Source organism: Falco naumanni, chromosome 1, assembly GCF_017639655.2.
Source record: "Falco naumanni isolate bFalNau1 chromosome 1, bFalNau1.pat, whole genome shotgun sequence".
Classification (NCBI taxonomy): Eukaryota; Metazoa; Chordata; class Aves; order Falconiformes; family Falconidae; genus Falco; species Falco naumanni.
The window spans coordinates 91401669-91427754 of record NC_054054.1 but is presented as its reverse complement, the minus strand read 5'-3'; the positions used below and the strand labels follow the sequence as shown (position 1 = coordinate 91427754).

The following is a 26086-nucleotide window of genomic DNA, read 5'->3' as shown; positions in this document are numbered from 1 at the left end:
AGGCTCTGTAGTGTGCATGGAGGCACGTTCTTCTCTGCTGACCCTGCTACAAGGTAGAGTGCTCTGGCAGACAGGTGGGGTGGGGAGTTGGGGGTGCTAAGATTCACCAGAGGAGCTTGTGGGATGTCTCTCACACATGCTTGCACACACTGTCTCAGAACATGCATGGGCATCATCAGCACTACAAAAAATCAGTATGTATTTTTCCACTGTAGAAGTTGTGTTGTTAAGTGGTTACTTTATTCATCCTTGGAGATGGCTGCATTTCTGTGATAGAAGGAAACGATTTGCTAAACTCGGCTAATGTCTTTGTGTAAATTTAACAACAAATAATAAGTTGTACACAGGAAGACTGGGGTACAAGAGATATTTAAAATAATTCAGTGACAAATTATATTTTGAGTACTCAATTCTAGCAACAGAAAGAATATTTGAAGCATATTTGAAGAGATTGCCTCATTCATGAACATTGTGAAGTAGGGCATCCCTGTTCTTTCTGTCCTGTTGTTGCCTGGGATGTTAGAAGAGGACAAGATTTATAAGAACTTGAGTTCTTAGGGGAACTTCTCACCCAGTAGCTCCCTGGGGCTTTAGCTAAACTGTGGGATATTCAGTGTTTCCCAACTCTTGTGTTGAGGACTGTCTTCTGTCTTCCCAGATGTGAGATGTGGCTGTGCACCATTTCTGTTTTCTCCCCTCCCACGCTCTGGTTTCCGTAGGAAGGAATCCTGGGCATGTGAGTCAGGGAGCTGTAGTGCTCTCTGGTCATGTCACTAGTCTGAATGATTCAGGACTGAGACTGCACAACACACCTACCCCATGATTTACATATAGCCCTTGGGACACTCAAAGCCATATTTTCTCAACATGCCAAGTTCTTGAGAAAATCCAACCACTCGTTTTGGTGCATAAATAGAAACTTAACCCTTAAGAACAGAAATGGAATTTATGAGGTGCATCAGGGTAGTGAGTCTGCTGTCCCCCTCCCAGTGCTCCCCCTATGTTTATAAATATCATTACCAAATGACTGGAGTGTGGTGTCCCTTTCATCCCTGTATTGCAGTGATTGCATGGACCATTTTCTCTCAGCTTCTGTTTCTTTCTCTCCTTCTGTTTTTTTCCCCTGTGTGAGAGCACTGGCGCCTACGATGGAAGGTCACCAGTGAGGTTAGTCAACTGGCTCCAAGTATTAAGACTTCCTGCTCTGCTACAAAGAGCTGCCAAGTCCCCCCTCCCCGCTGCTTACCACAAAAACCAGTGTTTGTCTCCCTCTCTGCCCTTCTCGTTCCTCCTCCCTACCAAGAAATTCAGATGTCTATCCAGCAGACAGAGTGGGAGGGCAAGGCACCCAGACTACCTTCAGATGCATTTGCTTGAGTCCCCAAAAGCAGTAGGGCCGCAGGGTGATGTTGTCTGTGTGGCTTATCAATGTGCTTATCAACAGTGTCAGAAAGTGAGCTATCCCAGTCTACAGTAGAGATGTTCCTCCAGAGTCTGTGGCAGGTTCCTATGGGGAGCTGACCCAGTAGTTGGGCTGACAAAAGGCTTTTATTTCCACTGGAAAATTCCATCAAGCTTTTCTACCAGCAGACTGAGGGGATGCATGGATATCTGGGAAAGAGTTCATTAGAAGTAATTAAGAACATGATTTCTGCCAGTAGATGTGAATCAGCTGTGCAAGGACTTGTGGCTTCCTTACAAAAGTAGTAGGGAGTTACAGATTGATAAGAGTTAAAAATCTCTGCCCTAGGCATGAACCTGGGGAAAGACAAGAAATCTCCTGTCCCAGATGAAGTAAAGTGGTGGCCCCAAGGCTGCCATTGTCCCCAGGGGCAGTGTGGCGATCGATGGGTGAGCAGCTATGGAGCAAGAAAAGAGAACTGCCTTTCACGGCTCTGCACCTGGACATGTGGGGAGGGAGCCAGAGAAGAGAAAGAGATATAACAGGATCCTATCAGGAGAAAAAGAGATAAATATGGTGGGAATGGGAGAAGATGGGATGGCTGGGAGCTATTTTTGTAAAAATTGAGGGGGCAGGCATGGATACTGCTCCAAAAAGCACCATCAAGGTCAACCACATTCCAGTGAAAACATAATTTTCTTTAAGAATAATATGAAAGCCCTACATACTAATCATTCAACAAGATGAGAAAAAACTGCTTGCTCCACCCTAATACGTGCTGGGGTGAGGTTAAAACCTCAGCTCCTTGGGCAGGAGGCTGCCAGTGCTGCACACACAGCTTTGGACTCCCTTAACGTGATGAGCGCATGTGGAGTGCTCGACTTTGCAGGGATCCTGCTGTCGAACTAGAACAGAAGCAGCTGCTTTGAAGAACTGATTTTCATCCCTCCAGTCATGGCTGAGTCCCTGTAGCTCCTTCTTTCTGCTCATAACTCCCTTTTTTAAAGATGATGTAGGGGACTTCCTATGGTTGTGCAAGGCTGCCAGGGACACCAGCTGTGAGCTCTTTGTCTTCTCCCTAGGAACTCTGAGGCTGCAGTAGGCATACCTTGAGGAGTTCTTTGTGAGCATCACATGAATTAGTCCCACTCTGCCAGTTTATGCTAAATTGAGACCACAGAGACCTTATTTAATTACTCCATTTGTGTAGGTGTAAATATAGTTGAGTTCTCCATAAACATGGGTATTTATTCATTTAGATTAATTTTAATTTTCTTTAAGATGAATTCATTACCAGTGAGAAAGCCAAAGCCTCACTATTAAAAATCCAAGTCTGGCTTTTTGTTGGTTGGGTTTTTTTTATTACAAAATGAAACCAGTCTTAACTAATTTCTAATTATGGTCTTGGTGTTGGTCCTTCAGGGTACCACCATCAGCACATTAGCAGATCTGTCTTCTGGGGACTCATGGCCAGACATCGACAAGGAAAAGGTGAGAAAAGCATTGAAATAGGAGGACTGAGGGGAAGCTATTGCCTTATTTGATGGCACCCTGTGTTAGCTGCTCCTTTAGTTGTTGGGGTTGTCGCTTTCCAGGGACACATTGCTGCGGCTAAGGGTAAAGTGAGACAAGTGAGAGGGACAGAGGTTACATATGTGAGCTACAAGGATGTCCCCGTTTTTATGCTGGGTAGAAAATCAGATGGAGTGTATTTGCTCCTGCCCTGAGGCTAAGAGCAACAAAGGAAAAGAGCAGGGGATTTATCTAGCTACAGTCTAATATTCCTTTGGCTGCAGCAAAGGCTGCAGCACTTCCCGACTATCGGCTGGCGCTTTCACTCACACACATCTGTGATTGATGGGCAGAGAGTATAAACACCTCATTAGTGCTATAATTCACTGGGTAGGGCTCAGACTGTGCTGTGGGAGGGAGGAAAAAAAAAAAAAAAAAGAGTTGAGAAAGTTTAATAAAGAAAAAAAAATGGAAGAAGGAGAAGAACGGATGTAAAGGCCACACATATCATTCCAGGGAGTTATCTGACCTGCTTTGAAAACTTTAATTGCTGATAATGGACAACCTGTTGGGTGGTATTTTATTAACACTAATAGATTTTTACGGGATATTTCTCACATTGCTCTCCCAGAGCCTGAGGAATACATTAAATATTAAAAGTTAATGCTCTTGGTTGCTGTTTCAAGGATGCCCTGCTGATAACGAGCTTTCCCGCAAGTTAGAAACCAGGAGAAAACATGAGCTGCTTTTGCCACTTACGGCCTCTGCAATAATAATGAGGAAAATACTTGAATCTTGTGTGCACCTCACAGCTGAGTTGTTGAAGTCTGTCTGACCTAAACACTGTGTAATGGCGGTGCCCAGCCCAGAGGTGGTAGGTGTATATAATATTCAATCATGAATGTGCAAGAGCTGGGTCCCTGAGTCCCATGCTGAAAGCGAATGCTTCTAACCCCCATATGCTGCTTTACATTTCAGTTATTCAAAGCAGAGGCCTGAACTGACAACCCATACCTGTTTCTCAAGAAAGCTTGTGTCTGAAATGGATGCTACATGATATTTTTCTTTAATATGCCTAATCTTTTTATGGAAGTGTTGTTTCCACACTGATTTGTTACAGAAATGACCCATCTACCTGGAACAAAACCAGAAGCACCCCCAGAAACAGCTGCAGAAGCTTAAGAGAATGTGGGCAGCAAGGAGTTTCCTGGAGGAGGCTCTTGGCATCCCATACACACAGCGGAGAACCCTCAACATGTGGAAAAAAAGGTCAGTTATGTACTGTAAGGAGATGGATTCAAGCAGCAAAGAAGGAGAAGAAATTAACGTCAGTGTAGGGAAGTTTGCTGGAGGGAAAGTAAATTTGAAACAGCATAAGCAGTAACCAGCTTATGTGGTGAGTCAGAGTGAGGTCTTGCATTAGAATTGAAAAGTCATAAAACACATTTCTGCTCACGGAGGAAACCTGGACTTCCCCTTTAGTGCCTTCTTAGGACTCACCAGCCCTGTCAGCAGTCGTGGCCTGGACCTAGAAAGCAAACAAATTTGTTTTGCCCTGCCTCAGTTAATTGCCCATGGCAGCCTGTCTCTTTTGTGTCATGCCATCTTCCCCTGTGGCAGCAATGGTCTTGGTTTTGGATCTCATTCTGACCGCTGTTTATGCAGCCACCTTCCTGTGCCAAACCAAGCTGGACTGGATGGCCACATCCATGCTCTCTGGAACAGCACTGGTACAATCTTGGTGAGCAACACTTCTTTCCAGGCCTGCTTGGCTGCGGAGCAGCTTCCCAGGTTTTTTTGTGCAGGCAGCCAGCTACATCCTACCAGGAGCCTGTATTCCAGCTACCAGCTCTATCTGTAGGCAGTCTACAAGAAGATGGATTTCTGTAGTTACTTCCTCTGTCTGTAGTCATGCCATGAGCACTTTGAGCTGGATTATCTTTGTTTCTGAACTCTTCTCACCGATTTGTTTTTCCATACAAGTATTAAAAGCTATTGAAACTACCTACTCACCGTTGGCAGCCTTCCCCACCCTCCCTGCTGAAACAGGACACGTTCCTCTGTATTCCATGGCCTATTTCTGTTGAAGTTTTTCAGGCTAAGCAAAGGGCTCAGCTGCTTTGGGGTGGTGCAGGCAGAACAGGAGGGACTCTAGTCTGCTAAGTCTGGCTTTAATGACCAAGATTTCATCTTGGCATCTTGAACATGAGCTGCTAGATCCAGTTTTCTGAGGAAGTCAGGCCTGATCACAGATACCAGTTGTCTTCTCTTATATATAGGGCTGACTTGGGTCAGAAACGCACATTGCGGGTTTCAGACTTGGCTAGGGAACATGTCATTAACCCTGTCTACACCAGACGATGTTTTCCTTCAAGGAGTGGGCACAAGCTAGTCTAGGTCAGTTGGTTTAGATGCCATGATTTTTCCCTAGAACAATCCACCAGGAATCTTACAGCTTAAATATGAATATATAGATAGTTACTGAGTAAAGCGTTTTGTCTTGCAGTAAATGACATCATAGCAGCCGCAAGGTAGGTGTGAATAAAACGGGGAACATCAGTTTCTGGAAGGCCTTACCTTTCAAGTTCCACAGGGTGCTGAAGCCACTGTGCAGAGCATGGGCAGGGCCTGTGTCATGCTTCCCTTGTACACAGGGCCCTTAGGTTGCTTGAACTGAGCTCTGTTCAGGTGGTTTAATGGTCTTTTCAACTGTGCATCTTCCATCTCTGAATGAAGGATTTGAATCTGGGTCCTAGCTGAATTTGGGAGGAGGATAATGGGGAAGAAAGGACAGGAGACTTGGTACAATAATTCTTTCCAAAGCAGTAGATCCTTTGGCTCACATGCTCCAGGATGTGCTTTGTTGCTAGACTGCTATTTAGCAATAAAATGGTCTTAGTTACTTAACGGGAATTGACTGCTTGGTCACTTCTCCTCCCCCTGCCAGCCCATCCATTCTCCCTGTCTTCCCTCCCATCCAATAATGACAGCTTTTCCTGATTGACCCCACAGGCTTACGAAAAACCTTTTTACTTAAACGTATATTGACCTCAGTCTTGCTGCCCAGTGAATTATGTCACAGCTGGCAATCTGAAAATCATAAATTAGGCCTCAGACCCAGGGAGCTGTCTCGTAATGATACGGATCTGAGCCTTTATCAATGAAGGTTGTACCAGGTGCCTTCATGTCTCTGACAGCTGGGGAGGGATACCGTTTGTATGGGGTTTTCTATCATCATCCCATAGGCCCTGTGATTTTTTTTTCTTTCCTTTGATTTTTGGGGTTTTTTTATTTCCCTTCCCTGTCTTTGCACTGTGTATAAAATTTCATTACTTGCCTTAACCTACCTTCAAAGGGAAGGAAAAGGAAGCTGTCAAACTTGACATCTTGGGGAGTCTTAGTTCTTAGGTAGTGTTAGTATTATCAGCCTTTCCTTTCTCCCTTCCTATTTGATTTTGTGTTGATTTGTTGTTGTTGTTTTCCCTGATGTGATTCTTATGATCTGGACAAATGCACTGGATAAATGAGAAATTTAATGATACTGGAAACATTTCTCCCTTACTTTGTAATGCAACATAATTCCAATAGATGCCCTTTACATTCATCATCTTTTCCCCCATGACTTGGGATGCACTTGCTTGTTGTCACTTTTGTGGTTGAGGTATGGGGAATACCCCACGAAATGTGAAGCATTGCCATAAACTAAACCAACCCTTCTGTCTCTGTATGAGTATCCATTGAGCGGGAAGGAGGGAACTTGCTCCATGACACAGTTTGTAAAAGGAAGATCCATGTTCTGCTTGACTTAAACAGTAAAAATGCCACGAGTTTTCATGATTCACTGTTCTTTTGGAGTGGGGAGGGAGGCAGAGTTTGATCTTCCTCTTCTGACAGACAAGAGCAAGGCTTGAGTATCTGCGTGTCTTGCGTGGTTGGCAGGTCTAGAAAAGGAGGGATATTTGCTTGCTTTCTGCATAAACAATTTTTGCCTTTATTCTATCTATGCTGGAATGCACTGATAACAAAGCTGGGAAAGAAAAAGAGATATATTTTTTTTTTAGTTCTTCTAGACTTGGTGGAAATAGTTTGGTGACAGACCCATTTCTTGTTTGAGTTCTTGTAAGCCTGATTTTATATCTGTGGCATATTCCTTCAAGTGTGCCATGTGAATTCTTCAACTCAGGAATGTCTCGAGTTCAGGGTATGTTACCTCTTTCTCTGTGACTTGGCTTGTTTTAGAAAATGCAGAAAGATATCTTTGGTGATAGCTACTGACAGTACACATGACACCGTGGCCAGACCTGGCAAGGATGAAATCTGTTCAGGCCTGCTGAGGTCTGTTGGCTCAAAACATCACCAGTGAAGTTGTGAGGGCCCTCGGCACCTCAGTGGTGTTCAGTACTATGGATGGAGATCAGGCCCTAAGATAACAAGGTGATGAAAAGCACTTTCAGAAATACTGACACATAGACAGATAAAAGAAGATGCAGTAATAGTGTGTAGAAATAAATCCTTCTCGTTCTGCTTTTGATCTTCTGAGTTTCTTAAACATAAGAATTTTAATACGAGTTTCTTAAGTCATCAGTGAGCTTGTGTCCTGAATTTTTAACAGACTTACAAAATGTTACTATAAGAAATGGATTCATGCACTTATTTTAAAGACGCTGGATTAGACGCTATCTTTATTTACATTAAAATACTCCCCCACAATGTTTGCAATGTGGTACTGGCATGTGCAGCACTGCCCAGAGAATGAAATTGGCTGGAAATTCCCTCATCTGCTTTTGTTACTGGAGAGGACATAAATGCAAATGACCTAGAAGTTGGACTGGTGGGAGGAAAAAGTAGTAGATTATGGATTTTATTCCTCTTTTACTAATGTAAATTGCAGGCACAGGTAATGACATTTCTGATTTTAATACAAGATTTTAAAGTAGATTGTGTCCCTTCAAAGAAACTATGAGCTCATAAATACTGCGAGATTAGAGGTACTGAGGCCTGATGTGGCAATGGTTCAGGGTTTATGGCATTCCTCAAGACATACAGGGTAAAACGTTCTGTGACCTGGCTTTTATGAAGATCAAAAGACTTAAAACTGTTGAGAATAAGATTTTCACATCATCCAGGGGGAGACACCAAGCTGTCAAATGGGAGGAGGCTCTTTGAAGTGTAGAGATAAGGACCTTTCTAGCCCTCAGTCATGTATGAAAGCCATTTCCAGCTGGCAGGGGAACGTGTCATTTGGTTGGACTCACTGCACCAGGGTAATTCATAGGAACGGATCGGCTGAGTTCAGGTAAACAGCTGGCAGTATCTCAGCCAAATTATAAACAGGACCAAAAGTGAAAGTTTGAAGAGGATTGAAAGGACTGGGAAAATTTAAAAATCAATATATTGAGGAAAATAGGAATGATACTTCTGTGTATCTCCCTGTACTCCAGGACCAACCAGCCCAAGTCCAGCAAAGCACTTATTCTGAGGAGTTGGAATAACAAATATACTCCTACACATACTATCTCAACCTGGTATCTGAATGTGGAGGAGCAGGTGGGAATGCTTATAAAGAGCTTCCGGATGGGAAAAGAGTGAGGAGAGATAGAAAATAGCCTTACACCTCTGCTTTCTGGCCAAGGAGCTGAGCCAGTGCAAGGACAGGAGGGAGGAAGCAATTCAGTGCTGCTGTAGGCCAGGAGTAGCTTGCCACTGGTAGGAAATAGCTGTGGAAGAAGCATTTTGTGAAGAAGCTCCTTCTAAAGGCAAGGCAGCTGCACAGCACTGCTTTTCAAACTGTCCTGGAGCTGACCATCCAGCACGAACACTTACATGTTTGTTCATTCCCTTCTCAGATTCCTCAGGCTGGTTGGCACTGGCAGCTGGGTTATTATCGTGCCTTGAGAAAGTACTTCTGCACAGTATTTTTCATGTAAGCAAAAGCTGTTAGCACTGAAAATCTTCCCAAAAAAGGATCCTCCTGAGCTGGTAAGAATAATTTCTGGTCACATTTATAGAAGTTTAAATGACATCTACACAAGATAAATATCCTTTATGTTTTGTCATCTTTGTGCTGATGAAAACAGCTAAGCAAGACCGAATAAGAAAAGTTTCATGGCAGATGCTGTCTGATACATGTGTTTCCTCTATAATAAGTCCAGTATCTTGGCTGACAACAAAGTAGTATTTGTCCATAGCCAACATCTTGAAAGCTGAAGGTGAAAACAGAGTGGTAGGAGTCACATGTCCAAGCATTGAATTCTCTCACAGCTACATATTTTTAAAAATCTTGTCCTAATTATCACAGCTCACATAGATACTCTCTAGGAACTATTGTACATAGAATTGCTCAGAAATACTTTGATAGTCTGGTTTCCATTGGAAAGGTCATTTTGGCAAAACTGAAATCGTTGATGAAATCACAATGATTTGGCTCTTTTTTTGTCTTCAGAGGAATAGTAGGGGGGAGAACCTGACACAGTTGAAGCCATAGGTTTTACTTAGGTGCTTTTTATCTTTCCACATGAGTTCTTTGCTTATTGCTTCTTTTTCTAGTAATATTTGGTTGTGTATAAGACATCTCCAACATATTTCAGTGGGTCCAAAATGAAACTGTGGATGAAATATTGGGATTTTGGGGGTTCTTTTCCAAAACAAAACACAAGTAATTAATGAAAGTACAAAATTATGTACCCAATGGAACTTCCATTCTTTTCCTCATCCCAACAGTGCTGTTAGAAACACACAGGCTGAGCCATGCATGGATTACAAATATTCTGGTAGTATTGCAGAAGCTCTCTGTTTCTCTCAGCAAGATTTTCTTTTTCTTTACTCCTGACTATTCAGTTTTCCTTTGTCATCCTTCTTAAAGCAACAATTTCCCAAATACCAGAGCAGAGAGTGCTATGTTGTCAACTTTCCACTCTCCAGCATAATGAATAGGATCCTGCGTTAACGGGCCCACAGGTCTGATTCAGCAAGGAAATTACTGCGTCCCTGTACCCTTTTAATTGGAGGTTTTAAAACCAAAGCATGGAGACGCACATAAATTATTACATTGTCATTTAATCTGGAGTCAGTCCAGTGTGAACCCTGAACGCCTGGAGCTGGTCCAGCTGAGTGGCAGGAACAAGGCTGAGAGTCCTAGTAAACACCACATGATTTCTGGTATTTGCAGGGCATCTGTTTTGCCTGCCCTTGCAGTACCTTTGTCTGGTCTGGAGAAGATCCTGAGTGACTGGTGATTTTATTATGGCCTGGCACATTTGAGGGTAAGCCATTCGGCTTGTCAGCATGCTCCCAGAAGAAAAGCTTCAGTGAAAAAACCTTGCTCTGGGCTTTGAAATCTGAACTGCAGCCAATTCCAGCTGAGGGATGTGACGATCGCCTTTTGCTGTGAAGTTGCCATCTGAACAATGACACTGTTGTGTGGTTTGAAAAGACAACAAGCAGTGAAAAGGATAAGTGTCTGTCATATATGTGACTGGGTAGATATCAGTTAGAAAGCAATCCAGGCCCTCGGCCTTTCCTTAAATGGTGCACCTCAAAATCCATGTTTAGAGTTGTTTCGAGGGGACACATATGCATCTCAAGTTTTCATTTTTTACAAGATCTGTTTTGCTAGACCATCTGGTCATGCTTCTGCTCCTTTGAAAGCTATGCCTTATTAAATAGTCCTGGGAGCTCAAGAAGGAAAGTCACAGGAGGGGAACAGGGAGGGGGATTTCTAAGAGATGTGCTTTTCCTTAATAAAATAATAGTCTAAGAGGAGATCACAGCTTTTAACAACCAGTGAGATTCTGCTGCTAATACTGACTGCAAAGCTCTTCTTCTCAGGGCTGTGCTTCACACCCAGAATCCAGCTGCGTTGTGCATATGCTGCACAGCTCTCTTAAAGTCAAACAGGCCATGGCATGGGGGTGAGTATAATTCTATATTCATCCAGATTACAGCATCTCATCTTTTGTTCTCAATTTGCTGGGACAGACAGCTCCTCTCTTATTATTTATTATTTGCCACTCCAATAAGATCCCAGATGAAATCATTGCACTAGGTCTTAGCTAGTTAGTTCTGTGAAATGCCTGAATAAACAAGACAGTGAATGGTGAGAGGAGGAGGAGGAGAGAGAGAGAGACTTGTAGCTGCTCTGTCTCTTTTACAAATGGGGAGCTGAGGTCTGGAAATGGAACAATTAGCCCTGAGTCTAAAAAAGAGGCGGTGGCAGAATCAAGACAGCAGTTCAGCTCTTCTTCCATCAAGACAGAAACACCCTTTTTCGCCATTATTTTCTGTGACAGATGGAATACGTAGCCTGGAGGTTGGCTGAGAAATGGTTGTTTTAAAGATCAACAGTGTTTATGAAAGAAGTCCTGCTGTCCTTGGTTTGCTCCTGCGTAGTTTTATTGCAGGGTGAGGACTTCTGTTTTCCCACCCAGGAACTTCAGGGCACCTCAAGCATCTTGAATTTACAGAGTTTTTTGATGGACTCTTCATGCAGGTCCAAACACAGATACTGCTCCAACAAGCTTAAATCCTGGGGGAGTGTCTGAAGCATTGAAATCTCATGAGGACAGAACTATCAGCTGGACAAAGAGGGCATATCCAGGGATGCCAAACACAGGTAAAGCTCCAACAGAATTAGTTATCCAAACTTTCAGTTACAGATTTAGAGTAACTCTGGCTTTTGGGCTCCCCACCTGAGATGCATTAGGGCTGATATTTAGGTTTCCCATGGGAGCTGGGCATCTAAGGCATTTTTTTTTTTTTTTGGTCTGGATGTTGTGAAACTTGTGGCCTCATAGTAGATCCTGTATTGTCATCTTACCCTGTGAAAAGCAAGTTGACTAACAGACTTCAGGAATTTACCATGTGCTTTGTTCTAGTGTAAAATATGATCATACCCAAGCCAGGGATATAAAGCATGATGGTCCTTTGAGTTTATCTGAGTAACAGGCCTTACATGGAGCGTAAGAAAATCCACAGTTACATTGGTGTTCTCATAAGAAACAAAAATCCTTTAAATCTGGGGACAGGGAAGTATAATTAGTGAAAAGGGTTGGGTTGCATTAGAGCTAGGTTAAACCAAAACTACAGCAAGGAGTTGCTTACATTTCCCTATGGGTGCAGATTTTGGATGAAGTGAACCAGCACTTTGCTTGTGGTGACAGCCTGGTATAACCCATTGGTGACCAACAGGTAGAAATAGAACATAAGTAGTCGTTTATATTTTCTCAAAAGAGTAAGAAAACATTCAGATAAATACATAACCACAGACACGAAGACACCAGCTTCTCTTCTTCACTCTGCTGTCCATTTATTGTCTGGATGCAGCAAGCCTCTTTGCTAATCCTATCTGTTATGGGCTACAGAGATTTTCATCTGTCCAACACTGTGGTGCGGTAAGAAGCAATACAAATGCTATTTGCTATTTACTAGTAAAGAGTGCAGTGAAAGAGCTAGTGTTGCAAGATGAAGCATCCCTGTCAAGGCTACACCTCATTCCAAGAGGTTGTCCATACCCATTTCCCATGGGTTAGAAGTATGCTATTGCAATTCTTCATGAGATCTTTCTTACACAAGCTACAAACCTTGTAACATCTTTCATTCCCTTTGTCCAGACTAAGAGCAGATGTTGGGAGAGGATCCAGGCCTGTGTATTACACTTGGAAGAGGCCATATGTATAAACCCCCTTCTTTCTACAGCTGTAATGTACAGGGTATGCACCTTATTATCAGAGAGATCCAGAGTACAGGGCAAAGTATGGGGTAACCAGAATAATGCAGTCTTGGGAGATTTCTCACTGTTCAGAAAAGCTGAAAGAATTTTATGTGGAAAGCCAGACTTGGGAGAAGAAGGACAGGGGTGAGGAAGGAGGAACCACTTCAAGTTTAAAAATGTCTGAAGGGAATAGGGAAGTGAGAGGTTTTAAGGCTATATGAGCTAGTGTCATATGCAAGGATAAGAGAGCCTTGATTTAGGCTAGAGATGAGCCAGCAGTCAAGGAATTTGCTCCAGACAGAGCCCTTTGTAGATCCTGCATGCTACTATAGCTAACAATCATGTCAATAGGGTTTAAAAGGTGCTTCAGAGGAATTGGGAAGCAAAGACAAATAAGGTGGGTGGCTGAGGGAGGAATGAAAAGTCCAGTGGTTACTGAGTGAGGCTTGAGTGTGATGAAAATCCTGGCTGTGCTCCAGTACAAGATTTCCTATCACATTAATTATATTGCAACAGGCTCCAGAGCTTTCTGTGATACAGGCTTTGTATATCAAAAATGCTACACAGACAGCAGTGGTGGAGGTAATAAGATAAGCTTGCTGTGTCGTCTCCAGGCCTTCCACTAGCATGCCTTCAAAGATGAAGCCTGAGACTCCTTGGTGCTGTTCCCTTTTTGCACGTGGGCAAAAAGCAAATAATTTACGGGGAACGAGGAATAATTAGCTCTTGGAAATGTCATGTTTCTCTCAATAATTAACTCCATCCCCTTTCCTTTTGTTAAAATACATATGCCTTTGGATAGTGTTTTCGTGACACTAAAAGGTGTTATATGAAAAGTGTTTATTGCTTTCAAAATAATTACCTAAACCTAGAGGAAGATACTGGGAATACTGTGGTACTGTCACTGTTTTCTATGGACAGAACTCTTGCCAGGTATCTCATGAAATTTTATCTGTTCAAACCAGTAGGAGTGACAGCTGCCACTAGTGATCAGGGTTTACTACCACCTGGCACCCCAAAACTGAAGAGAATAGTTGGCAGCATCCATCAGATTTAATCCTTAGCCTTGATTTGTGCTAAACCCCAAGTACCTCCTGTGTTCATTTATTCTTCTGTCCTAGCCAAAAGGATTGGCTTGAAATTCCTTCCAGGACTGTCACCAGCTGTCTCCTGTACTCTTGTGGACCTTGTTTTCCTTGTTGGGCAGTGATATCAGCTGGTCTGAGGGACTCTTTTACAATGGATAGCTTCTTCTCTTCAGTCCTCCTCCTAGCCGTGGGAAAGGGACTGAGGTGAAGACTCTCTTTCCCCTCCAACAAAGAAGTGTTTCCTCTCCAGCTGGGTGTGCTGCATGACAAATGCCCTTGCAACCATGGAAGGATAGAAAATTGGCATGAAAAAAGTGTGGTCTGGGAAAGAGAAGTAGCAGCAGATCTAATACCATCCTGAACAGCAGTGAAACAACAGCAAAAGCCAGATAATACTGACAAAAAGAGAAGCAAAGAGGGAGGAGCTGTGCCAGCATGGTCTTGTGGTGGAGGAGAGTCTGATGCTGTGTTTTGCACTCCTGACTGTGCCATGGCGGTCTTCTGTCACCGGGATAAGAGGTAGATGAGGTAGAGTGTCTCCAAAGAATGCCTAAGGAACTTTGCTGGGTTTCTGTGATGGGGGAAGATGCAAGTGTAATAGCCACCCTTCTCTGGAGAGTGGGTAACGCGATGTGTGTAAGCCAGGCTTGCCTCAGACCTGGGATGTGGAGACTGTAAGACCTGTTTTTTACTGACAGCTGGGGCAGGAATGAGGTTGGGTTTTAAGCCTCCTCTGTCACTACAGCATGGAGGTGTAAGTTGGGGAGGACAGAAAACCACTGGAGCTCTGTTCATTGCCACCACACCACTGTTGTTCTCCTTTGTGCTAGAGGTGAAGACTAAAGCTTTGTGCCGGCCAAGGAGCTCCTTAAATCAGGAAATACACTGTGGAAGCTGATTCCAGATCCTTTTTTTCTAACCAGAAGTGTATCAAAGAGATGAGGATTGGGTCCATTCTGGAGTAGCCACCTGCCCCTCCCGGCCTTGTGACAAACTGGCTGTAAAGATTCGGAGCATCCTCTACTTCTGCCTCCTTCAGTATGGCCAAAGCAGAGTTAAGCCTCCTTGTCCCACTCTCCCCGCCCCCCCCCCCCCCAAAAAAAAGTGCATTATGGGATTCTCTTTTCTGCCTCTCTCTCCTCTCTCTAGAGCTGTGTGTTTGAAATGATATCTATTTCTCTTTGTGACAGCACACCGTGACTGCTGCCTTGACATTCTCCCAAGCTGACATCCCGACCGGTATGACACTGATGCCTTTGGGCAGAAATCAGAGCCGGTTTGCTCCATGCCTCTGTGTAGCCACGATGCCTGTAGCGCCTCTGAGAGCCCCCAGTGCCCTGTTGGGGAAATGGAGCGAGCACGTGGGCCCCAAATGAACTCCAGGAAGAGAGCAGGCATTATCTACAGTGACCCAGCTACCCATTTTCAGTTTTAAGTGTTCGCATTGACATGGTTTTTTCCTTCTTTTTTTTTTTTTCCCTTTTCTCTCCCTTCTTCCCTTGCCTGTGAGAGGGTTGGTTTCCCGTTTCTCCCCCAGTTGCAGAGTCCTTGGGGAGCTGGGCTTTCGTGAGCTGGAAAAGGAGCGCACAAGCATCTGATCAGTCCTTATTAGTGTTGAGAAGAATCTAATAGTTCCTGGCTTCTGGGACCATTACCTGTCATTTAGTTTTATTAAGTCAGTGATGAGAAAGTTTAAAATTAAAGGCTTTGTAAATTGGATTCCAGTTTGAAAGGGAGGCACCTACCAGGAAGTTAGTGCCAAAGCTTGCAGATGGGCCACTGGGAGTAATACCAGACTTGAGCATTTATCTTCAGCTCCTTTGACAAGGATCCTGTGCCAAGGCGTGGAGGGGAGGCAGTTTGTGGCAAAGCCTCAGGGTATTCAGGAGTCTTCAGCTATGTGAACCATATAATCCTTCCTTCGCCAGGCTACTCGCGCTCAGACCTCCAGCTACTGTTCAAGGGGAAGGGTGGTCTTCTGCTTGAATCATTACCCAGTGCTGTGAGTTCTGATTCAGCTGAAGTGATGCCGGGCGAGTCATTCCACCTCCTCATAGTTTGTTTCCGGATTTATAAGGAGGAGGAGCTAGTGTTAATACCGATTGGAGTTTTTTCTTACCTGTTGTCTGTTCTGGGCAGTCAGTTCTTTGGGACGGGTACTGTCCTTGACTCTTGTGCTTAGAACAAAACCTCCAATTCCTTTGAGTATTCAAGGCAAAAATAAAGACTTTTGTTAATTCTGTAACAGAAAGCAAGCAAAATGGATGAGCCACCTAATTAAAAGAATCATCCACTGTAGTTTTCTCTGGTTTCGAGACTTTGAATTAGCCATCCAAATGCACTTGTGAATGAAATATCCAAATTGCAATAAAGCAATCCAGCTAAGTAATTATGGTGTGACAAGGGAACCTTAGGGGCCAATCGCAACAAAGAGCTGCTGTCACTTCTGTTTTCTCAGTTGAATAAGAGTCTCATGGTGACATTGCTCTGATGAGAAGCAGCATGAACTAGTGGTTATAAGTACAGTCTCAGAATCAGAATTCTTCGTTCTTGTGTCTCAATTTGTCTTTGACTTGAATGGCATCGGAGAAGTCAACTGATGTCAGAATTTTAAGGTTGACTCCTGCTCATCTTTGCATCATTAAATACACAAATTGTATTTACACAGCTTTACATTAAGATTTAATGTTCACACTTTGTCTCTGGAAGGCAAGATACAGCACTCCACCAAAGCACAGGGTTTATCCATTTAATAATAGATCACAAAATTGTTTGTCTCCTGAAGGCAGAATGTACAGATTCCCTTTAAAGTAATGGTTTCTTGGAAAAGTTTACCTCAGGCAGATCCTTCTCACATCCTTGGCATTTTTCATCTCCCAGTGCTTTGCCATTTTTACCTGGGATTAACAGAGACAAGATCTGTGAACCTTTTAGACTGGAGGGGATGCCCTGTGACCATCCACCCTAGCACCCATATAATCAAGCTTCAGACGTGAATCCTGACTTGAAGGAAGGTTCACCTCTATTGAAAGAACCAGGACTGAGAGCAAAGTCTCACACCATACAAACTGACAGTGAAGGATGGGTCTTCCACCTTCTTTCCTCAGAGAGCTTTCAAACCACCCGGGCAGAAGGTGGGATAATACACCCAGAGGAAACCGAGACACAGAGGGACAGATAAGGAGAGGCAACACTCATGCAGAAAGTAGGCGCTGTGAGCAACTTAGGATCCAGAATTTGTGCAAAGTGAGACTAAGCGTGTGTTAACTCCAAGCCATTCTTCCTGTCTCTCCATAGGCATAGCAGTTCCTTGACTTCAGCTAATTACCACGTTCCCTTGAAGGAGTGACGCCTCTCCCATGTTTCTCTGCTAGCATCATGAAAGAACTGATCTATGAGCTATTCAGTGGTTACTTACATCATTCTTGTGTTTCCAGCCACGTGACTTGACCGCAAGGCTTTCAGAAGGTAATCTGGGGAGATTTTATCAAATGCAAAATGTTCCTAGACATTACTGGAGCCATGATGTAATGAACCAAGGTTTTGTTCTTTAAATTCCACTTTGCTGAAAAACCACAGGCCCCAAAAAATTATTCCAGAGGAGCTGAGGAGTTTTAAGAAGGAGGCTGAGATGTTGTGCTGGGTTGAGCCATTGTGTGCTGCAGGGCTAGGAGAGAGGAAGTCCTGTGTCTCTGGCTTGGGAAGATCTGGACTGAACCTCTGATATGGGCAATGGCCTATTCGCAGCAGCCGCTCCTTTGTTTCTGCTGCTGTGATGGAAGGTGCTGCCAAAGGAAAAGGCAGCACGACCAGGCCTGCATCGTACCTCGCTGCTCTGAGTTTGTTGCATGTTTAGATCTTTGGTATTTGTTGTAATTGTGGCTGTTCCCATTTTTGTGAAGCACCATTCCAGCCCAAAGTCTTGCCTCAGCAAAACCAAAAATGTGGTCCCCCTCATATAACACTGCTTTCTTAGTATCATCTGTGCCAGAGCTGAGAACCTAGTTTGCAGTATCTCCACACTTTAAAACCCTTTTTACAGGGACAATGATTCCTGAGTCACATGTCTGTGAAAGTCATCCTGGCATATTTATATCTGCCAGACCAGAACAAGACTGTCCATGCTTTGATGCTTTGGATTTCAGTACCTGTTGAAATCCCCTGAACAAATGGTGCTATTAATTACAAGGCCTGGCTTTGATGAATGATGCATAGGGGACAACATTTCATTTTGTCTAGGGGGAGGTAAGTGGGATGGGGCATTTCTGAGTGTTCAGTGATGCAGGAGAGGTCCCGGGTGTTGCCTGATCAAGGGGAAGTTGCTTCCTTTCTCTAGAGTGCTGTAAAGTCAGTGTCAAGTCACTGTGGCATCTGGGTTATGTCACCTTCCGATGGGGCTACCTCTTTATATGTAAGATTTGCTCAAACAGAAACCAATTCAGCCCCTTACCTAAAAAGCTTTTAGAATTACAATGGCTTCTGTCTGCCTGAGGGACTGCCCCATCCCCAGGCCATTTTAACACCAAAGTGGTGAATTTGGGGTTCAGATTCTTACTCAGATACATGAGATGAAGGAAAGCCATGGGGTGTTTGCAGGGAAGGCCCCAGGATGTTACCACTGTTTCTTTCCCCACGTCCTTTGAAACTCCCAAATTAGTGAGCAGGAGTCTTACAGAAACTGTTTAGTTTACCCCTGAAGTGATGAAAAAAACCTTTTTTCCAAAGATTTGATTTAGTAGTTAGTAAAGTTAATTGCTTGTCTTTGTGTGCCGTTATGTTTTGGTGCTGGGAGATCATGTTTGTGCTAAAAATCTGAATTAATTTTGGGGGCACCTGAAACTTCTGTTCTGTGCAGACAACTCTACCTTTCATTTCAGTTTAATTACTCACAGCCAGCTGAGAACATCTCTAGCTGGTTTTCACAAAGGGGCTTCCGAACAGCGTAACACAGTGTTAGAACGCTTTTCTACTGGGACAAGACGACTGCTCTTTGTAGCAGGACTACTAGGTAGTAGGTTGGTGAGATATCAGCTGATGTGACTGGTAGGAAACAAGACCATTCAAAAGGAAGAGGAAAAGTAGGAGAGTCAGAAGACAGTGCTGTTGAAACTAAGGATAATGGGAAGAGAGTATTCACTCCTTTTAAAGCACCCAAAATGACAAGGAACAAATTGGAGCGTGTGATGTTCTTTTGTGGCCAAGAGGAGTCTTACCAAAGACAGAAGGCATGATTTCTTTTAACTGAGTTTAGGTGTTTACACTGTCATCCATATTTCAGTTTAGTGATTCACTTCAGGGTAATCTGAATCACACTCTGGAAATTTCTATTTCTTGTTATTGGCTGCAAAGGTTTCCTAATGGTACTGGCTCAGGTGAAGAAATCTATACTGCATCCATCTACCTTTGTCAGAATTAGACCCAGGGTGTCAGGGACAGAGAGTACGTGTCAGGATCTGAGTGAGGGAGACCTCAGTGCAGTAACAGGGTACGTGCCTGTTCAACAGATAGGGAGGTACAGGGAAGAGGTAAGTTTGGGAAGTCAGGTAGATCTCTGCTGGAGCAGCAAAGGCACATTTGTGGAAGTAGGAGTTCAAGAGTAAAGGTCAGGTGAACAAGAAATGTGCAGAGAACGGAACTGGGATGCAGAAAGGGGTTTCATGTCTATTCTAGTTTGAAACAAGCATATGGTTACTCAAAACTAGAAGTTGTTAAATCACCCCAGAATAAACCAGTAATGATGGCATGTGGCTGTGGGATGGGAAACCAAAGCTCAGGTCTGTACCTTACGTCACGGACTAGAACCAGAGCCTTCCACGCTGTGTCTGAGTGTACTAGCTCAGGTACAATGGAAGGTTGGGATGCACTTTTGTAGCTTGCCTTCCTGGAAGCACTCAGTTTTGTATACATGGATTAAATACTTGCAAATAGTGTGAAACTCTGGGTACCCCACATTACACACAGTAATCCTAAAAGCAGGATGTGGAGTGGAGTGGCAGAAGAGATTCCATGCAGGACCTGAGAACATATTCTTTTTGAAACTCTCATATTCTTTCTGTGGTAAATTTCAGTTTAACTTAACTGACCTTTCCCAATGAAATTGCACCGAAAAAACTCCTGAACAGCTCTCATGAGGGGGCTTTGGAGTCAGGAGGACCAGAAGAACCCTCTAGGTAGTAAGTTTTAAACAAATCAAAGGAAGTAAGTCATGACGTGAGTGGCTAAATAGATTGCAGAAGTCATTGCCAAGGAATACAGCGGCCAAAGGCACAAAAATGTTCAAAGAACATTTAGCTGTGTAAATGGAGAGTGGCTCCACCGATGGCTGTGCTAGCCACCTGATGTAGGAAGTCTTTAAGCAGATTACTAAAATGATAGCCAGGTATAACAGGGCAAAATCAGTCATAGGGGATGTGAGGTTTGTATTCTACCTTAAGCAGGCTGCCCATGCCTTCTGGTAGAGATCAGGTACTGAGCTAGGTTGGGTTTTGGTCTGAGACAGTATGGCATTTCTTACTCTCGTTCTAAGTACTTCTGCATCTTCTTGCCCTTGTGACAGTACTGGAAGAATACACTGGGGTTTGGTCGGTGTAGTGTGTGTGCCTGCTTTTGTGTGCTGTCTGCCTACACTGGCATGTAGGATATGCCTGTGATGCATCCCCATGTTAGTGGTCACACACCGTTTCTACATACACGTAAGATTAAGAGTAGTATATTGTCCTTGTGCCTTGTTTTTCATAGGGTGTGCAGTGGCCCAAATGAGGCAGTCTTGCTTTTGTTAGTGCTTCTCAGATCCCAGAAATGCAGAGCAGGGCATAAGCTCCAGGAATGCATTTTCCAGATAGACTATGAAGCTGAGAATTAAAGACAAGTATGAATCTTCTTCCGGCTCCTTCTGTTATTTGGGCATGCTCATGCCACATGTCAATACAAACTGTTGAGACATCTGGAATGAGTTCATGTGAGTCCGTGGGTTTGGGGTCATGGTGCGTGGGAAATCCCTCAGTACTCTGCTCATTTCACTGACAGGCAGCTCATGCCTCTGCATGACAAAATAGAGACAGACCCTTTGCAAAGCGTAATGGAGGAGGATGTTCTGATTGTGATCCAAAATTGCTCTCACAATAACATCATCTGACTAGTTTAGCCCTCCAGATGGGACAGGCTCTTCTATCTAGCACAGGGATGTGATGTGTAAACATCTAGAAACCATTATTTTGTTAGTTCAAGGCAAAACCTGCTCCCATCCTCCTAAGTTTTACCTGTGTTTAATTCCAGTGATCCAGTTTCTGCATGGCGTTAACCATCACCACACTTGAGTCTTCCCAGCTGAGGATCTATTTCATACCCTTCAGCTGAAAGACATCTGCCTTAGGTGAGTACACACCTGCCGTCTCAGCCTGAGCAGGGCATTTAACCATATTCTTGGCTGAAACTGGGCTTAAGAGTCGGTGAAACTTGGCACTGAGGGGGCATGTGCAGTGAATGCCCTGTGAAAAACGTGTAAAAAGGAGGTAGGGTATAAACTTGAAGCCAGTGTTTACTACATTTTTATGTGGTTATAGGGCAGCTGTCTGACCTCCTCACCTAATTTGCAAATAATCTTGTCGGGACAAATTAGTCCATGCTGAGCCTGTGTTGTTGAGACTAGATGGTTATCAGGACCGGCACAAGTGGATTTTAAGGTAGTTCTGGTATCTCTGCAGTATAGTAGAGTCACAATGGTAATAACTGCAGTGCAGAGAGGTGTTTTTGTATTAAACAAAATATATACAGAAAACCTCGTCTACACAGGTCTTCCTATCTGGTTTCTTTCAGGCCATTTTTGCTACGGGGATGAGTGTTGAAAATAAAGATTTAAACTACATTAGAAACTGCAGCTCTGAACACTGTGAATTGCTTAATTCATCTTAATAGAGGTGTTCACTTTGAACCCGAAAAGCTTTTAGTTGAGATTTAGCCTGTGGTTTGATATTACAAATTGCTTGGTGGTAACATTGGTTTAAGACATTGTTGTCTCCCAGCCTCTTGTTCTTGCTGCTATGCTGGCACAACTACTCCTGTGGTTGGGAACCAGATGGGACGAGCCAGGCAACTTGGCAAAAAAAAAAAAAAAAAAAAAAAAAAAATAGTGTGTTTGTTTATTTAAAGCAGGAAAAGTTCCTCCATCTGGTTCAGTGCCTGGTCACACAGAGTTTTTCTGGCACAAATGAGTGGAAAGAGCATTTTGGCATGGAAGGGAAATGAGCAACAGAGGGTGAAAGGTGAGCAGCGATTACTGATTCTGGTAATGCCACAGTGTACTTTTTAATATCAGACCATGATGAGAACTGACCTTGACATGTGAGAAATACTCAAATACCTTTAAAATTGTTGGTCTTAATCTTTGCTTTTAGGTGTCTTGGCAGACACTTCCAATTTGTGTCCTTACCTCACGGTCTCAAGCCATCTTCAAAGGTTTTGCAGCTTCTTGTGTTTTCCAAGTTCAAAACCTTGCAGCCCACTGGTATTGAAAATGTGTGAATGAACAAAATAATTGGAGCTGAATGACAGTGTAAGTATCAGCTGTCACTGCAAGGAGTGTTTTCTTCATTTCCATAATGAGTTCATTGAGAAAGAACCTGGTTTAATATAAATGAAAGCAGGGTTTCCACGGTCACTTTCTCAAATTTAGAAGATCTTGTCATTTAAATCCAGTTTGCCATGGAACATAAAGATCATTTGCTATATACCACATCAAACCATCTGAGTCCAGAGGTACCATGAAGAACATGGTGAGGTGCCTGGAAAAACAGAAGCCAAAATCTATAAAAAGAACAGATTTTCAAGGCACTAGAAAGTGGGAAATTAAATCCCATTGAAAGTTTGCCACCGCACTCCCAGAAATGGAGTTGTCTGATAAATAAATTCCCTGCAAACATTAAAAAAAGAAGCAAACCCAGAACAGTGGAATACCCAGATGATTTGGTTATGAAATGTTTGCTTTGTTTAATGAATTATGATGGTTTTGATGAAATTTCCATTTGAAAATTTAAGCTGTACTTGACAGCAGAAAATTTGTACCTCCAAAGCCTGTGAAAAAATGTCTGTCTGCCTTCTGTCTGTCTGTCTGTCTGTCCATCCACAGAACAATATTCAAATAGTTCCCAAACAGTGTCTGGCGTACATGTTGAAAGTGAAACTTCACAAAGTCTCTTTGGCTATAAATAGCTGTATATCCAAATATTATAGTGCACTGACACAGCTTGAGATCTCAGATCTGTCCGTTGATTAACATATCTCATTAATGGAACTGCTGGGCCCTGAAGTGTGGAGTTTGCTGCTGAGTTCACTGGGAAACTCGTGCTAGCAGCCGGTGTCTTTGTGTGACGAGCTGGGAACCCCTCTTTCCTCTACATCCTTTTACTGCACTGCCCGATACTGTGAAAGAGAGGGAGAAGGGAATTTCTGCTTTGATTTCTTTGCAGCGACATGCAGACAGAAGCAGCTCAAGGGAATCCTGCACAGCAGAGGTTAATGTGACCCACATATAATTGTGTGAAAAGATGCCACTCTGCGCCTTTGTCAAAGAGGCTTCTTGTTACAACCCAAGCTATCTAGTCCCCGGCCCCTTCAGCAAAGCAGTTTTCTTGCATTAAATCACCACTGCCCTCTTGCCAGCTGCTTAGAGTTTGCACATTATACAGAGGAGATATGTAATATATATTTATATATTTTTAAAATGTGACAGATTGTCTTGGAACATATGTAGTATTGCCTTGAAATGAACTACGTGCATGTGATGGCCGAGCCAGCAGACCTAGTGTGTGTGTGTGCGTGCGTGTGGTTTGTATTTTTTTCCTTCTGTTGGAAATCTGAGAGGTTGGGACACTCGAGCTTTTCATGTTGCTTCTCTCTGAAATATTCATGACGAGTTGATGACCTTGATTCTTTGATACCTGCCATTTATTTATGTGCCACTGACGATAACTGCTGCTAAGTACATATGTCAGTGACATGGTTGAGTGAGTTGGATGATAAGGAGAGGGAGGGCATCTGAGGGATGTGTGTGCTGGAATAAGATTACTTTATAAACTCTGAGGGCATTTTAGGATACTGCCATGCCATCTTATTCACCCCACTTTGTTTTTATGACTAAAGCCTGTTTTCTTTTCTTCTTCTCTAGCTTTTTCTTCCAACTTGGAAATCTTCTAGTTCATTGCTGCTTTTCCTAAAGGCGATCATTGGCTCATTATCAAGTGAAATGCTAATGAATTGGCCAGTTACACTTACATTTTACAAAACAAGATGCAAGTCTGGGGAGACCCAAGGAATTCTTTCAAGTGAGAAATAGATCCTCATTGAAACGTACTCCAGGGAGTTGGTTAGATGATCAGGGGCATTTTGGTGCTCTGTAAAGGCAAGGAAAGATGAGGCTAGAGCAAAGGAAGATAAAAAGAAGAGTAGGTGAGCACCAGTATCACATATAACCTTGTAATCATGAAACTTAAGCAGGCAAATCTCATTGCTTTTGAGAGATACCATTCTTTGAAAGGATTGTAACCTGCAAGGCACCAGGCTTAAGGTTTTGAGGGTGGGGGTAAATACATTAACAGGAATGGTAACAGCAGTGATGAAATAATGAAATATATGGGGAAAGAGTTCCTGAGTGAAAATTAAATGTAGTCCAACATGAACCAGTCTTCACAGTGGTTGGTGAAGTGTAAAGGCATAGAGAATTAAAGAGACATTGCTGGATCAAGGAGTCAGTGTGGTTCATTTTGGCTGCAAGTTATTTCACAGGCTTTCGGAGACATAACTAGTGTCAGGACCTGGATTCAGCCTACTTAAGTTGTTCAACTGAAGGATGTGAGTAGGAGCCTTGTTGTCCTGGGCTGACTTAGTTGCTGGAGGTGCTTTCCATAGTGGTGACCTGGGGAGTGAAGGGTGGTGCTTTCCTGACCCAGATAGCCTAGTTCAAGCTGGACTTTGGATGGGAATCGGAAAGGTCGGATGGAGATAGTTGGTCCACTTCTGTTGGATGCTGAAGAAGGGACTCTGACAGGTAGATGTATTGACAGAGTTTGCCTTCACCTAAACTGTGAGGTGAGGGAAGCCAGAGCGAGGGAGATGATGGAGCAGAACATCTCCCATGGATTCTCTACTCACTATATTTCATATAGAATCTTGCAGCACTGTCTCTTTTTTGGGCTATCATTTTTCCCTTTCAGAAGTCACAGTAAGCGCACATCTATATGGCAGTGTACATTCCTCTGAAGATAATTTCCTTCTCTGTAAGAAAATATGGGGAAAAGAAAGAAGACACAAGGGTGGAGTGAAAATTAAAAAGGCTTAAGAGGCTTCTGCATATGCTTCTTGAACTGCAGCCATTCTAGAGGGGCAGGAGATAAGGTGGCTTGGGGAATGCAGCTGAGTCCAGAGAAGCATTTATTTAAGATTGATATCAAACCTTGGAATTGTGAGTGGGAGGTTTTTTGAGGAAGGAACAGGATGTTGCCAGGAGGGAGAGAGGCTGGCTGGGATGATTTATTGTAAGAGGTCAGTGGCAGGAAGTCACTGGAGATAGGCGATGGTCTAAAATGCAGGCCAAGGAGCCTGGGTGAGGACACTGTTTTATGCTCTGAGACTCTACCTCCTCGAAATAGGACCAGCACAGTGACTGGGTGGTCTAAATTAGGGTCATCCTTGGTGGTCCTGCATACATGTGTTTTGGTCAGCTTTCTTGTCCGCATGTGTGTGTCTGTGCACAATGACCCGTCCTGCTCTAGGGTCTGTTACGCAGGCTTGTACCATTAAAAAGAAATTCACTGCACTTGGAAAAGAGATGATAGACCTTTCTTAGAGCAAGGAGTCATTTGATGCTTACACAGATAATTGTGCACATGGGGGCATGAAGTAGTCATATTTATCATTAGGCTCCCCTCCCCCCAGTAGGAAAATTCCCTGACACAAGAAATGAAAAAATTGGGAAGAGAAGAAAAGTCACAGCTGGGAATGACCTTTCGGGCCATGAACAGAATTGGAAAGTTCAGCTGGATGTAAAGCTTTAACTAGTTGTCAATCTGAAATCTGCAGCCCCACATCAATGTAATGGCCCATTTATCTCGAAGAGGACTACTGCAGGCATCACTGCTTTTTGATAGCGATGACTATAAATAAATTATTATTAGGCACAGCCACCTTCTGTCTAACCTACTTCTGAGTGTCATTTATGTGTATTTTGCTGTCCTGTCTTCTGACACAGCCAAACTTGGAATCCTCTTGTGTCAGGAACAGTTGTCTTTCCTGAGAAGACAGACATTGTCACAGAGAACACTCAAGTCAAACAGGCAGAAGCATGGAAGAAGGGGTTTGGCTCCCTGGGAAATGCAGCATGGC

General features: G+C 43.4%; 1 long non-coding RNA gene across 1 annotated transcript; it reads left to right on the top strand.

The window, feature by feature from the left end:
* On the top strand, positions 1-22264 carry LOC121082752. Its single transcript, XR_005826106.1, has 8 exons — positions 1-53; positions 2825-2893; positions 4035-4183; positions 8761-8893; positions 11403-11525; positions 17009-17179; positions 20987-21083; positions 22105-22264. It is a non-coding gene; the product is annotated as an uncharacterized LOC121082752 (long non-coding RNA).
* Positions 22265-26086: the final 3822 nt, after the last annotated feature.